General features: G+C 34.8%; 2 protein-coding genes across 12 annotated transcripts in view; one reads left to right on the forward strand and one right to left on the reverse strand.

Moving 5' to 3' along the window:
- The window catches only part of LOC149786356 (profilin-4-like), an 87050-nt gene that overhangs the window by 50692 nt on the left and 19422 nt on the right, over window positions 1-16936 (reverse strand). The gene's annotated exons all lie outside the window — the stretch shown is intronic.
- The window catches only part of LOC149786357 (protein FAM228B-like), a 116103-nt gene that overhangs the window by 27258 nt on the left and 71909 nt on the right, over window positions 1-16936 (forward strand). For 10 of the 11 annotated variants that reach the window (XM_089976767.1, XM_089976778.1, XM_089976766.1 and 7 more), the window contains exon 3: window positions 3815-3932. The exons of the other annotated variant lie outside the window; for it this stretch is intronic. The gene's annotated coding sequence lies outside the window, so the exon portion shown is untranslated. The remainder of the gene's footprint in view (window positions 1-3814; window positions 3933-16936) is intronic. 11 annotated transcript variants of the gene reach the window in all.

Raw genomic sequence — 16936 nt, forward strand, 5'->3', positions numbered from 1 at the left:
CATCACTTGATGGACTTTTGCCACAAAGCATTAACAAAGAGATCATATAAGCTAGTCCTGTTGACATCATTCCATGTCATCATTTGATGGACTTGTGCCACAAAGTGTTAATGTTGAAGTCAAATCAATGGCTAAAAATGAAGAAAAGAAAATTATCTTGTACAAAAATAGAAAGATGTGGAATTTGCTAACTCCTCCCTCAAAAAGAAATAAATTGAGGTAGGCTGTAAATCAGTGCATTTTTGTCAAAGATATGTGAGTTGTACATGAATGTCGACTTTGCAAAATTAAGTGATTAAGGAAAAAATGCTGGCCTGTGTTTGACCTCAAGCTGATTAACCATGGGTGGGTTTGATTACTTATCCATTTCAGCTGACTTTGTGAACCAACAACTGATTCTTGGAAAGGGGGTGGAGTCTACAGGTCTATTTAAAGTAATCTACCAAAGGGCACTAACTCTTTCCTCAAATGTCAATATGGAAGATATTCAAAATAGTCTTATTGTTCCCCATACATGTTTCCTGCTGAGTCAGTTTGGAAAGAGAGAGTAATCTTCTCTTACACAATTGTCATGCCCACACTTCTTGAGGCACATCTTAATTTGGTCATGTCTGTCCATATGTCCATATATCCATTAATCTCTTGTGCAAACCAATCAATGAAGAGAAAAGAGATTTTGCTAGCATACTGGTATTCAAACATAGATAAACAAATGAAACGGTCAGGTCATCACAGACATGTTTCAATCGCTAACACAGTTTTGAACTTTTGGGACTTTGACATCTTCCATAGCATGATTAAACAACAATCAGTTGAAATTATGCAGGCGTCTTGGTATGTATATGTAGATAACAACAATCAGTTGAAATTATGTACCATAGGCGTCTTGGTATGTATATGTAGATAACAATAATCAGTTGAAATTAGGTAGGCATCTTGGTATGTATATGTATATAATCTAACCAATTAGGTAGGCATCTTGGTATGTATATGTAGATAATCTAACCAATTAGGTAGGCATCTTGGTATGTATATGTAGATAATCTAACCAATTAGGTAGGCATCTTGGTATGTATATGTATATAATCTAACCAATTATGTAGGCATCTTGGTATGTATATGTAGATAATCTAACCAATTAGGTAGGCATCTTGGTATGTATATGTAGATAATCTAACCAATTATGTAGGCATCTTGGTATGTATACGTAGATAATCTAACCAATTATGTAGGCATCTTGGTAAGTATATGTAGATAATCTAACCAATTAGGTAGGCATCTTGGTATGTATATGTAGATAATCTAACCAATTAGGTAGGCATCTTGGTATGTATATGTAGATAATCTAACCAATTATGTAGGCATCTTGGTATGTATATGTAGATAATCTAACCAATTAGGTAGGCATCTTGGTATGTATATGTAGATAACAACAATCAGTTGAAATTAGGTAGGCATCTTGGTATGTATATGTAGATAATCTAACCAATTATGTAGGCATCTTGGTATGTATATGTATATAATCTAACCAATTAGGTAGGCATCTTGGTATGTATATGTAGATAACAACAATCAGTTGAAATTAGGTAGGCATCTTGGTATGTATATGTAGATAATCTAACCAATTATGTAGGCATCTTGGTATGTATATGTATATAATCTAACCAATTAGGTAGGCATCTTGGTATGTATATGTAGATAATCTAACCAATTATGTAGGCATCTTGGTATATATATGTATATAATCTAACCAATTAGGTAGGCATCTTGGTATGTATATGTATATAATCTAACCAATTAGGTAGGCATCTTGGTATGTATATGTAGATAACAACAATCAGTTGAAATTAGGTAGGCATCTTGGCATGTATATGTAGATAATCTAACCAATTATGTAGGCATCTTGGTATGTATATGTAGATAATCTAACCAATTATGTAGGCATCTTGGTATGTATATGTAGATAATCTAACCAATTATGTAGGCATCTTGGTATGTATATGTATATAATCTAACCAATTATGTAGGCATCTTGGTATGTATATGTAGATAATCTAACCAATTATGTAGGCATCTTGGTATGTATATGTATATAATCTAACCAATTAGGTAGGCATCTTGGTATGTATATGTAGATAATCTAACCAATTATGTAGGCATCTTGGTATGTATATGTAGATAACAACAATCAGTTGAAATTAGGTAGGCATCTTGGTATGTATATGTAGATAATCTAACCAATTATGTAGGCATCTTGGTATGTATATGTATATAATCTAACCAATTATGTAGGCATCTTGGTATGTATATGTAGATAATCTAACCAATTATGTAGGCATCTTGGTATATATATGTATATAATCTAACCAATTAGGTAGGCATCTTGGTATGTATATGTATATAATCTAACCAATTAGGTAGGCATCTTGGTATGTATATGTAGATAATCTAACCAATTAGGTAGGCATCTTGGTATGTATATGTATATAATCTAACCAATTAGGTAGGCATCTTGGTATGTATATGTAGATAACAACAATCAGTTGAAATTAGGTAGGCATCTTGGTATGTATATGTAGATAATCTAACCGATTATGTAGGCATCTTGGTATGTATATGTAGATAATCTAACCAATTAGGTAGGCATCTTGGTATGTATATGTAGATAATCTAACCAATTATGTAGGCATCTTGGTATGTATATGTAGATAATCTAACCAATTATGTAGGCATCTTGGTATGTATATGTATATAATCTAACCAATTAGGTAGGCATCTTGGTATGTATATGTAGATAACAACAATCAGTTGAAATTAGGTAGGCATCTTGGTATGTATATGTAGATAACAACAATTAGTTGAAATTAGGTAGGCATCTTGGTATGTATATGCAGATAATCTAACCAATTTTCATACCATTATAGCAAATTTTCACACTTTCAGAAACATCTGCACATCTTGGATTTAGACTTTTGGTTTGCAGTTTGGCAGTGTGGGCATTCATGTTTTATAAACACAAATCTAGTCTCTTTTTAAATCCTCAATGTTTGAATGTCAAGTTCCATTATTTATTTGTATCATGCTTTTTTGTGTAACTCTCTCTGTGCAAAAATATATTGTTGTTTATATCTATATTGTGTATTTTCTTTTATTGCATGACTGTAGATTGCAATGAACTATAAATAGACTGTTTAAAAATCAATCTTAATAATGAACTCTAGTATAACTGACATGGATTAGTTTCAATCTAACACCTGTTTAAATAATTTGCAGTATAACCTATCAATACCAGTCAACTTTGGGATGACAATTTTAGCTAAATAACGTAAAATTAATTAAACAACTAACTGCTGGGACAACCAAGTGGAATTCATTGGATAATAAACCTTTACTGTTTTAGAGAGTGATTGTTATGGGAGGATGCACACTGTAACATTATAATAACAAATAATAATAACAATAATAATAACAATAAAGACTTTATTTACTGAGGGAAGCTCAGTTAAAAAACAGAACTAATCTAACTTGTCATCATTATATCCATATATATATATATATATATATATATATATATATATATATATATATATATATATATATATATATATATATATATATAAAAGCCATTTCACATAAAGATGTTAGTATATACACTTTGATTTCACAATCATAAACATAGAAATTACAGACCCAGACTATAGTAAAAGTAATACAGGTTGTGTAGGTGTTCAGAAGTGTCTATTTCAATAATGGGCGTCAATCTTTCAGAATTTGATTACACATACCTTTAAATGGCAATTATTCAATTTATCAGGTTCCTCATTCATCGGGGCCCCAAGTGGCCAAGTGGTCTAAAGTGCTCAGTGTTACGGATCATTGCCATCTCACCTCTGTCTGTGTGGATTCAAGTCTCGGGCTCGGCCAATGTGCCGGTAAGTGAGAAAGCTTGCCAGTAGCTTCTTGTGGGTTGGTGGTTCTTTCCAGGTTTTCCTTGGTTCTTCCTCCACCGTTTATACTGGCCGTCATGTATAGCCTAACTTGTGCTGAAAAATGGTTTTAAAGCCTACAACATCAACAATAATCAACAACAACAATCCTCACACATCCATATTCCATTGAATGGTCATTATTTACATGCACGGAGAAGGAGAGTTAAATTCAATTTAAACAGTGTAGACATTTTTGGACAAGGTCAACCTAACGGTTTGATCCAGTACAAAGTGGATTCAATGTTGAGCACTCTGACATCACAATGACAGCAGCATGTGTTGAAAACAAATGCAAACTAACTTGCTTATAATCTGTATAAGTCCAATGTCATCTTTTCTTTACCCAGTTTAGTACCTGGCAACCATTGTAAAAGTCCATAACGATCAATTATTTTCATCTCAAAGGTTTTTAAAAAATGATAATTAAGGTGCTGAGCATTCAACAATCATGACTGAATAGAAACTCAGTCTGGTTAAACTATATTAGTATGAAAGTTTTAGAACAACAACTAATATTTAATTTGAATAAATCCACATACATGACCACAATGACATACACTATAGTTAAATTGTAAACACACTAATAGACAAAGTTACTTATAGTGTTCTCTAGTGAAAATTAAACTCTTGTGTAACACATACTAACCTATACTTACAACCATGTGGTATTAATTAAGATTCAGCTTTCATCCAATTCATATACCCATAGTGAAAAGCGGATGTGATAAAGTTTTAAAAAATTTCTTTTGGAATGTTATTCCATGTTATGCTCCCAGAGTACTGAAAACCATTCTAAAATATTTCTTCCTTTGGCTCTGAAATTAGAAAGCGTTTGGGTGTCATTAATCTAAGGTTTGGGGTACGGCTGGTTTCTCTGCATTTGAAAATTAGTCCTTGAGTTAACAGATACTTTTTAAATCATTACAAATATAACTGTCATAAGCATTCCATGACACATAAACACATGAAAGGCTATCTCTTGCTGATGATATTGGAATACAAGGCCTTGCCGAGGCACACCATGGTGACCAACCCAGCCTTGTCTGGGTACGAATTGAATCAGGACCCTCCTAGTCAGGGATCCAATAGGTAAACCAATCAGCCATTGATATTCCATCATTAGTAAATTATATAAAATTACTTATTAAACAGTCATGTTAATGTGATTAGCAAGATTATGCTGTTCATAAATACATCCAATAGCTGTTTTGTAGTTTATATACGTTCAATAGCTCTTTTGTAAATACATCCAATAGCTGTTTTGTAAATACATTCAATAGCTGTGTTGTAAATACATCCAATAGCTGTTTTGTAATTACATCCAATAGCTGTTTGCAAATACATCCAATAGCTGTTTTGTAGATAAATCCAAAAGCTGTTTTGTAAATACATCCAATATCTGTTTACAAATGTATCAAATAGTTGTTTGTAAATACATGTACATCTAAAAAGCTGTTTATAAATACAGTGAATCCCCTAAATAATAAAAAACTTGGGACCCAAGATTTTAAGGGGTTTTGGTTTCCTGAATTATGTGCAGATGCGGAGAAAAATATTCTAAAAGTTGATGTGACAAGAGAGAATGTAATCATAAAAACATCAGTGTTTGCATCTGTATGAGTACACAAAATTAAGAAAGCTATTATCTATTTAAAATTCATGTATTTAATGAAGAATTAGCTAAACAATATATGTTCCTTCCAAAAATCACATCCTGTCACAGAAATATATACAGCTGTTCCACATTCAAATACAGTCCTCATCACAAGAAACATCTGCCAAAGGAGATAATTTTATCAGTTAATGATAAATCCATTAGATTTATGAATGACAATCCACAATATTTAATACTCCATGTAATTCATAATGCTCACAGTTCAAAAGCCTGACTTGAAGAAGCATTGTCTGTTTTTCTTACATGTTTCCTAAACTAATGTGGCTCATACTAACGGCTCCATTTTTGTGTGCCATAGTCAGATTACACACATATGTAGTAATGTCAGTGTTTTCTTTAAAACACTGAATATGAAAACTTTAGGGTATGTAATTGAGTAAATTTGACTATTAGAATACTGCCTTGCCGGTCTCTTTCAGTAAAGCATCACAGGTTGGGCCACATGCCTGGTTAATAAAGTCCTGATATTTAATTATTTACAAAAAAGCAAACAACGTTCTATTGATAATGTATACAAATGAATAGGATCTATCACATAGAAAATAGGCACATAAACACAGTCTTTCTTAAATAACCAATTAGTTATTAATAATTCGCCTTAAAAGCTGGTTATTCCGTATGATGCAAAGACTTCAGATAGCCTGTTACCACACTATAATGGTGTGTTGGTACGTGGCAAGTATTGTTTTAACCTTGCATGCCCTTGAGACATTTTCTGGATCCTTGTCTCACAGATAAGCCCCCTACAGTACTTACTAATCATAATTAATCTGTTCCTGCATTTGTCCTGAATTTAGCAACTAAAATATATTTGCGAGTTGAATTGAGTTTTGGGTTATGGAGTTTTTCAGCATAAAATTGAAATTTGTGATCAATATTTGTTTTGGTATTCAGAGTTGAAGGGTTTTGGTTTACTGAGGAAAAAATGATGATATTAAAGAAGTAAAAATCCAGGACTAAGAAAAAACTGTAAATGCACCTATAAAGATTTGTAATTATATCCAATTGCTGTTTGCAAATTCATTCAGTAGCATATTGAAAATGCGTTCAGTAGCTGATTTTAAATTCATCCAATAGGTGTTTGTAAATTCATCAATAGCTGTTTGTAAATTCGTCCAATAGCTGTTTGTAAATTCATCCAATAGCTGTTTGTCAATACATCCAACCACTGTTTAATTGGTTCAGAATCTGCATACAATAAAACACATCATTAACATCTAAATGTTTAGTGCGGTATGAATAAAATTTGATTGAAAATTTTAAATTTTGTTTTAATTAGACTAATTATCCTCTAAGGGGCCTCTAAAATCCTAATTATATTATGGTATGATACCTAAATTATTATCACGAATACAAGCTTGCAAGGATTGACCATTTAATTTTCTTGGTGGGGGGACTGGGGGTAGTGACCCAGAATCTTTTAAAACAAAATGTATGGCCCCGAAGACAACTTCAAAACTATTCTTGCTCTGGATGGTTGATCTCTTAGCCCTTAGCTGTTGTACTGTGCCAAGACACAGTGAGAATCAGTATCAATCCTTGTAGGTTATCTTACTCCACAATCATTACATGTGTCTTTGGAGCTGCAGAGTGCCCAATACTAAGTAATATTATGTGACCCTATCAAAACAAATACTATATCAAAGCATGAACTAAGAGCTTACAGAACCAGTACTATATCAAAACACTGACTAGAGAGTTTACAAAATTATAACTACAGTATATCAAAACATTGATTAGAGAGTTTACAAAATTATAACTACTGTATATCAAAACATTACTTTATCAAAATATTGACTAAGTGTTTACAGAACTAATATATGAAAGCATTAACTAGGAGTTTACCAAAGTAATGACTCCTTTAACCATGCTGCTACTTCAGTTTTCTCTTTTTTTAAATATAAATGGTTAATAAAACTTTAAGACAATGTGAGAAAAGTGACTACTGGCAGAGTTTAATACATGTCATCACAGAGGCAGACTGACAACACAAGAATGTCATTCAGTCTTAACAAGTTTTTTCCAAACTTGATGATCAAAGCCTGCAAAACTTCAAATGACAATATGACATACCTCAGTAAACTAACACAGGCCATGACTGGGGTATGACAATATGACATACCTCAGTAAAACTAACACAGACCATGACTGGGATATGACAATATGACATACCTCAGTAAACTAACATAGACCATAACTGGGATATGACATACCTCAGTAAACTAACATAGACCATGACTGGGATATGGCAATGTGACATACCTCAGTAAAAAAACACAGACAATAACTGGGGTATGACAATATGACATACCTCAGTAAACCATGACTGGGATATGGCAATATGACATACCTCAGTAAAACTAACACAGACCATGACTGGGATATGGCAATATGACATACCTCAGTAAACTAACATAGACCATGACAGGGGTATGACAATATGACATACCTCAGTACATGAACACAGACCATAACTGGGATATGGCAATATGACATACCTCAGTAAATGAACAAAGACCATGACTGGGATATGGCAATATGACATACCTCAATAAACAAACACATACCATAACTGGGATATGGCAATATGATATACCTCAGTAAACGAACACAGACCATGACTGGGATATGGCAATATGACATACCTCAATAAACAAACACAGACCATGACTGGGATATGGCAATATGACATACCTCAGTAAACAAACACAGACCATGACTGGGATATGGCAATATGACATACCTCAGTAAACAAACACAGACCATGACTGGGATATGGCAATATGACATACCTCAATAAACAAACACAGACCATAACTGGGATATGACAATATGACATACCTTAGTAAACTAGCATAGGCCATGACTGGGATATGGCAATATGACATACTTCAGTAAACAAACACAGACCATAACTTGGGTATGACAGTATGACAAATCTCAGTAAACTAACACAGACCATGAATGGGATATGGCAATATGACATACCTCAATAAATGAACTCAGACCATAAATGGGGTATGACAATATGACATACCTCAGTAAAACATAGACCATGGCTGGGGTATTATACAATATGACTATACTTGACTTAAACTACCAGTATGATACAACATAAATGCAATTTATATAATGTGACTACTACCTCAGCAAAATAATGGAGACCATAAAAAATGACTGGGATAATAGACAATATAACTACACTTCAGTAAAACAACACTAACATGTGACTATACCTCAGTAAAACTAACACATCAACATCACTGGGATATGACAATATGAATATACCTCAGTAAAACTACCACATTAATAACACTGGGATATGAAAACAAGATTATAGCTTAGGAAAACTACCACATCAACAACACTGGAATATGACAACATGATTATAGCTTAGGAAAACTACCACATTTGCAACACTGGGATATGACAACAAGATTATAGCTTAGGAAAACTACCACATCAACAACACTGGAATATGACAACATGATTATAGCTTAGGAAAACTACCACATCAACAACACTGGGATACAACAACATGCTTATAGCTTAGGAAAACTACCACATCAACAACACTGGGATATAACATGACTATAGATTAGGAAAACTACCACATTAACATCATAGGGGTATGACATTATTTTGATTGTCAGCATTCATGTATCAGATTTACAACAGGAGTTGCCATGTACTTTATTACTGGAGTTGACATGTACTTCATTAAACTCTGGAAACCAAAATCAAACTTATCACCTGTAACTTTGTAAGGACTAGTGACAAATAAAACCACTTTGATTTGAGATATCAAAGAGTTTCACTCTATAAGATTTCTTTTATTCTCTAACTGTTATTCACCAAATATTGGACAGATACAAACCCAGCTGTATCGTTTGTGAAGCCCAAGGTGCCACACTGTCAGTGGAGCCCAGCAAGTAGAGTTGCTATAGCAAATTACTGCATAATTTTTATGTCAACTGGGGTACACAGGTCCCAAGGCAACAACCTTACCCTGATGCCCATCTTGAATAGATTCACAGTCAGGTGCCCACATTTTTGACAGTTTAACTGTGATTGTAAATTCAGTTTAGTATAACATATGAATGTAACATCTGTTGTCTAATATATATTACTTAGGTATGTGACATCTGTTTTGTAACTGGTATAATATAGGTATGTGACATCTGTTCGAGTGATGTTCACTTTACTAGTAAAATAAGTTGTTATCTTTGACAGATCATGCTAAGCAGTTACCTAACCATGAAGGAAAAAATACATCTGAATTACTAGTTAGCTAACCATGAAGGAAAGAATACATCTGAATTACTAGTTACCTAACCACAGGGGCAGGTAAACATTTGACTTAGTAGTTACCTAACCATGAAGAAATGTACATATCTGAGTTAGTACTTACCTAGCCATGAGGAAATGTACACATATGACTTAATAGTTACCTAGCCATGAGGAACAGTACACATATGATTTAGTAGTTACCTAGCCATGAGGGCATATACATATATGACTTAGTAGTTACCTAGCCATGATGGCATGTACACATATGACTTAGTAGTTACCTAGCCATGAGGGCATGTACACACATGACTTAGTAGCTACCTAGCCATGAGGGCATGTACACAAATGACTTAGTTGTTACGGGCATGTACACATATGACTTAGTAGTTACCTAGCCATGAGGGCATGTACACATATGACTTAGTAGTTACCTAGCCATGAGGGCATGTACACAAATGACTTAGTTGTTACCTAACCATGAGGGCATGTACACATATGACTCAGCAGTTACCTAGCCATGATGGCATGTACACATATTACTGAGCAGTTACATAACCATGAGGGCATACAAACAAATGACAAAGTAGTTACCAAACCATGAAGGCATGTACACAAATGACTTAGTAGTCACCTAACCATGAAGACATGTACACATATGACTTAGTAGTTAACCTAACCATGAAGGTATGTACATATATGAGTTAGTAGTTACCTATCCATGAGGGCATGTAAACATCTGAAATAGTAGCTACCAACCATGAAGGCATGTACACATTTGACTTAGTAGTTACCTATCCATGGAATGTACACATGACTTAATAGAACCTAACCATGAAGGCATGTAAACATCTGAAATAGTATTTACCTAACCATGAGGGCATGTTCACATATGACTTAGTAGTTACCTAACAATGAGGGCATGTACACAAATGACATAGTAGTTACCTAACCATGAGGGCATGTACACAAATGACTTAGTAGTTACCTAACCATGAGGGCATGTACACAAATGACATAGTAGTTAACTAACCATGAGGGCATGTACACATGACTTAGTAGTTACCTAACCATGAGGGCATGTACACAAATGACTTAGTAGTTGCCTAACCATGAGGGCATGTACACATATGACTTAGTACTTACCTAGCCATGAGGGCATGTACTCATATGACATAGTAGTTACCTAACCATGAGGACACATACACAATCAACTTAGTTGTTACCTAGCCATGATGGCAGTTACACAAATGTCTTAGTAGTTACCTACCCATGAGGGTATGTACACAAATCACTTAGTAGTTACTTGGCCATCAGGGAATGTACACATATGACTTAGTACTTACCTAGCCATGAGGGCATGTACACAAAAGACTTAGCAGTTACCTAACCATGAGGGCATGTACACATGACTTACTTGTTGCCTAACCATGAGGGAATGTACACATATGACTTAGTAGTTACCTAACCATGAGGGCATGTACACATATGACTTAGCAGTTTCCTAGCCATGAGGACATGTACACATATGACTCAGCAGTTACCTAACCATGAGGACATGTATACATATGACTTAGTAGTTACCTAACCATGAGGGCATGTACACAAATGACTTAGTAGTTACTTGGCCATCAGGGAATGTACACATATGACTTAGTAGTTACCTAACCATGAGGGCATGTACACAAATGACTTAGTAGTTACCTAACCATGATGGCATGTACACAAATGACTTAGTTGTTACCTAACCATGAGGGCATGTACACAAATGACTTAGTAGTTACCTAGCCATGAAGGCATGTACACAAATGACTTAGTAGTTAACTAACCATGAAGGCATGTACACATATGACTTAGTACTTACCTAGCCATGAGGGCATGTACACAAAAGACTTAGCAGTTACCTAACCATGAGGGCATGTACACATGACTTACTTGTTGCCTAACCATGAGGGAATGTACACAAATGACTTAGTAGTTACCTAACCATGATGGCATGTACACAAATGACTTAGTTGTTACCTAACCATGAGGGCATGTACACATATGACTTAGCAGTTTCCTAGCCATGAGGACATGTACACATATGACTCAGTAGTTACCTAACCATGAGGACATGTATACATATGACTTAGTAGTTACCTAACCATGAGGGCATGTACACAAATGACTTAGTAGTTACTTGGCCATCAGGGAATGTACACATATGACTTAGTAGTTACCTAACCATGAGGGCATGTACACAAAAGACTTAGCAGTTACCTAACCATGAGGGCATGTACACATGACTTACTTGTTGCCTAATCATGAGGGAATGTACACATATGACTTAGTAGTTACCTAACCATGAGGGCATGTACACAAATGACTTAGTAGTTACTTGGCCATCAGGGAATGTACACATATGACTTAGTAGTTACCTAACCATGAGGGCATGTACACATCTGAAATAGTAGTTACCTAACCATGAGGGCATGTACACAAATGACTTAGTAGTTACCTAACCATGATGGCATGTACACAAATGACTTAGTTGTTACCTAACCATGAGGGCATGTACACAAATGACTTAGTAGTTACCTAGCCATGAAGGCATGTACACATATTACTTAGTTCTTACTTAAACATGAGGGCATGTAAACATATGACTTAGTAGTTACCTAACCATGATGGCATGTACACAAATGACTTAGTAGTTACCTAGCTATGAAGGCATGTACACATATTACTTAGTTCTTACTTAAACATGAGGGCATGTACACATATGACTTAGTAGTTACCTAACCATGATGGCATGTACACAAATGACTTAGTAGTTACCTAACCATGATGGCATGTACATAAATGACTTAGTTGTTACCTAACCATGATGGCATGTACACAAATGACTTAGTAGTTACCTAACCATGATGGCATGTACATAAATGACTTAGCTGTTACCTAACCATGATGGCATGTACACAAATGACTTAGTAGTTACCTAGCCATAAAGGCATGTACACATATTACTTAGTTCTTACTTAAACATGACGGCATGTACACATATGACTTAGTAGTTACCTAACCATGAGGGCATGTACACAAATGACTTAGTTGTTACCTAACCATGAGGGTATGTACACAAAAGACTTAGTAGTTACCTAACCATGAGGGCATGTAGATATATGACTTAGGTGTTGCCTAACAATGAGGGAATGTACACAAATGACTTAGCTGTTACCTAGCCATGAGGGCATTTACACAAATGACTTGGTAGTTACCTAACCATAAGGTCATGTACACATATGAGGGTATTACACAAATAACTTAGTAGTTACTTGGCCATCAGGGAATGTACACAAATGACTTGGTAGTTACCTAGCCATGAGGGCATGTACACATATGATTTAGTATTTATCTAAATATGAGGGAATGTACACATATAACTTAGCAGTTACATAGCCATGAGGGAATGTACACATGGCTTAGTAGTGCCTAACCATGACGGCATGTACACAAATGACTTAGTTGTTACCAAGCCATGAGGGCATGTACACAAATGACTTAGTTGTTACCTAACCATAAGGTCATGTACACATATGACATAGTAGTTACCCAACCATCAGGGAATGTACACATGTGACTTAGTTGTTACCTAACCATCAGGGCATGTACACATGTGACTTAGTTGTTACCCAACCATCAGGGAATGTACACATGTGACTTAGTTGTTACCCAACCATCAGGGAATGTACACATGTGACTTAGTAGTTACCTAACCATCAGGGCATGTACACACTGATTTAGTAGTTACCTAACTACAGGGGCATATATATACATCGGACATAGTATTTATCTAGCCACAAGGACATGGACATATCTGACTTAGTAGTTAGCAAATCATGAAGGCATGTACTCAAATGAGTTAGTAGTTACCTAACCATAAATTATTTTACACATCTGACTTAGTAATTACCTAACCACAAGGGTATGCATACATATGACTTGAAAGAATTTTACACAGGTATATCAAGTAGGCTATTTACACACTGTGGTTATCCTTTAATGCAACTGCAACTGTCTGCACAATATAAAAACCGGCCATGAATTAGAAGCAACTTTTAAAATTCAGTCAAAATATGAATGAAATTTTCCCCTGTGAAATTCTGTACCAAAACCTGCTGTGACACTTTAAAATTCTATGAAATGGAATCATTTGTTATCTGAATATTTTGCACAAAATATCTGTCAATTTTTAGGAAGAATACTGTAGTTTTTTGAAGTGTAAAATTCAATTTAAATTACAAGAAATATTTTGGGTAGCTCCTACAAGTTGAACTATATGGCAGTGATAGAAGTGTTTCATACAGGTATAATGTATTAGCCATGTACCACAACTGACAAATGGGACATAAAAGAAATTAGAAATATGTCCAAAAACATCTAAATAGGACACAAATATCCCTACCTATGGAAGTGCTAGGTACAGTTTAAAAAATGACAGGCCATTGATACATGAAACATAGATAATGGTCACACAACTCTGTGCACCTTATGCAGACCATGGGCACACAACTCTGGGTACCATGTGTTATGCCTATTAAGATACATTTATAAAAAAAATGTTTCAGCACAAACATTAACATTAAGCAGTGCCTACTATATGACTGAAGCTTATTTAGAAACATGCAAGTAAGTGTTTGTGTGTGTGTGTGTGTGTGTGTGTGTGTGTGTGTCTGCTTGCATATAGATATGGCATTATATTGCTCTTAGAATTTTTAAATTTTAATGACTCCATTACTAGGCTATGCCACAGTCATGAAACTTAGTGAGAGGCTGCATCTTCACGAAACAACATCCTATTCCCCCATATAGCTCTCTCACTCTGCACTACTGCCAGCAAGTAAGTGCCTCTGCCCTATGGAGATTTACTATCCAATTTTGGATATTATCCCTACACTGACCAGCTCAGTGGACATGCATGTTCAGAATGTAACAAAATGGTTCCAAACACTTGGCCCCTTTACATATTCTGCTGTGATGACTTGCTAAGGCTGGTTTAATAAGTCTTGACTGTATATTGTAACTAAGTAAAATTCTTCATAAAAATGTCTGAACATGTGTTTTTGCAAAGCATAAAATTGCTCATGCTCAATGAAGCACATTCATTGTCAAATCTTCAGTTTCTGAGGTGCATAGTGTATGCAAGTTGTCAAGCTCTTCAATACTGGAGGTAAGTAAATATTGCATGTAGTCCACAATCCCATAATGCCCAAATATAAATGATTGCTTTTCAAAAACACTGGAACTTGTGAAGTTTGATAGCATGCTATGCCAAAAGAGGTCATTTTGACAAAGACTATATACAAAGACAGCTTAAGTTAGACTTTTTATTAAGGCCAATCGACTCTTACACTGGTCATGCCACATCTGAGACATCATGGTATTACCTCCCAACTAGATTGCTGTGACCTACATTTGAGGCTTAAAGTGCTCTGGTTGAAAGAGTGAAGAAACTTGTTGAGGGACTATCTCAAGGATCACAGCTTCCACTTCCACCCAAACTAGGTCATCATGATCTATACCAAATGTGTCAATGATATGTCCTATTATTTTCAACTTGCATTACAACAGGTAGGAACATAATGATATCCTATGGAAATACTGCTAGCAGAACGTAAAGGATTCTACAAATAAAGTTAACCGCCATGATATGCAAATCTAGAAAAAAAAAGATCTGAATGTAACAATTAAATAATCCATTCTGTGAACAGTTAACATATATATTTGCTAATAAGCTGGTGATCTGAATGTAACAATTAAATAATCCATTCTGTGTACAAATAACATAAATATGTATGGTGCAACTGCAAACAATTTAGACCCTCATCTGGTATCACATAATGTGCCAGCAATTCAGCCACTGATTGCTCCTAACTAACTGCATCAACCCAGATCTGCCAGCACACTATTCAATGGCAGATCTGGGTCTTTGCAGTACGGGCATGGACTTAATTTAAAACTAAGTATATATAGTAATATTCATGGATCCCTAAGTGAATGGGAAAAGTACACATCAGTAACACAGCTACATTTAGTCAACAAGGCTCCATCACATCAATGGGAGATAACCTTTACCAAAACACTCTCCTTTCTCAACCCTCTCTATGTTGTTTTTTTTTGCATGGATATGCATCTATTTTGACCAGCTATACCTATGCATCTATAGCAAAATATTGCCAAGTTTCCAAAATGTATTACATTACTGTAACTTTGACAGGATACAATAATGGAATGTAATTTGTTTGGGAAGTCTATTTAAACAGTTTGGTAAATCCAAGTTTTATCCAAGGAGCCAGACTTATGATATCGGACTGTACCTGAGAATAGTCTTGTTGGGGGAAGGGATTTCTTAAATATTTTGCCCATCATAAGCTTACTCTGGGTTGAAGAGCCATTCCATAACAAAAATCCAACATGTATAACCAAAATAATATAAAGATATACTGAATAACATGAGAACTATTATGGATGCAATATTTGTTCAAGAAGGTTTTTTTGTTATCAATCAATTGAGAGAGAGAGAGACTGAGAGTGAGAGTAAATAAAGTATTGCATTATACAGTACTCCCTCATTACAACATCGTTTTCTGGAGCAACATGACCATATCTGCCTTATAAAAGGAGTGGCATTATAATAAAGGACCTTATTGTGAGGGATTATTGTATAAATTACAAGAGTGTGATAACCAGTTAGGTATCATGTATGGGCCTATATATATATCACAAACAACAGGTATTACTTCACACTACTGCCAAGAATTAAATGCCAGTATATGATATATAAACATAGATAAAATAAAAAAATCTGTAAGAATCCAATAACAAATTAAGATAAATGATGTTATGTGACACTTGGCTGGTAAACAAATAAAACTGCCTCTCCTCCTTAGACAGGTCTTAATATGCCTTTCTTCCAATGGCATAATAAACAATATATCATATG

The sequence above is a fragment of the Sinohyriopsis cumingii genome, chromosome 12 (assembly GCF_028554795.1).
Source record: "Sinohyriopsis cumingii isolate HCF-2022 chromosome 12, ASM2855479v2, whole genome shotgun sequence".
NCBI lineage: Eukaryota > Metazoa > Mollusca > Bivalvia > Unionida > Unionidae > Sinohyriopsis > Sinohyriopsis cumingii.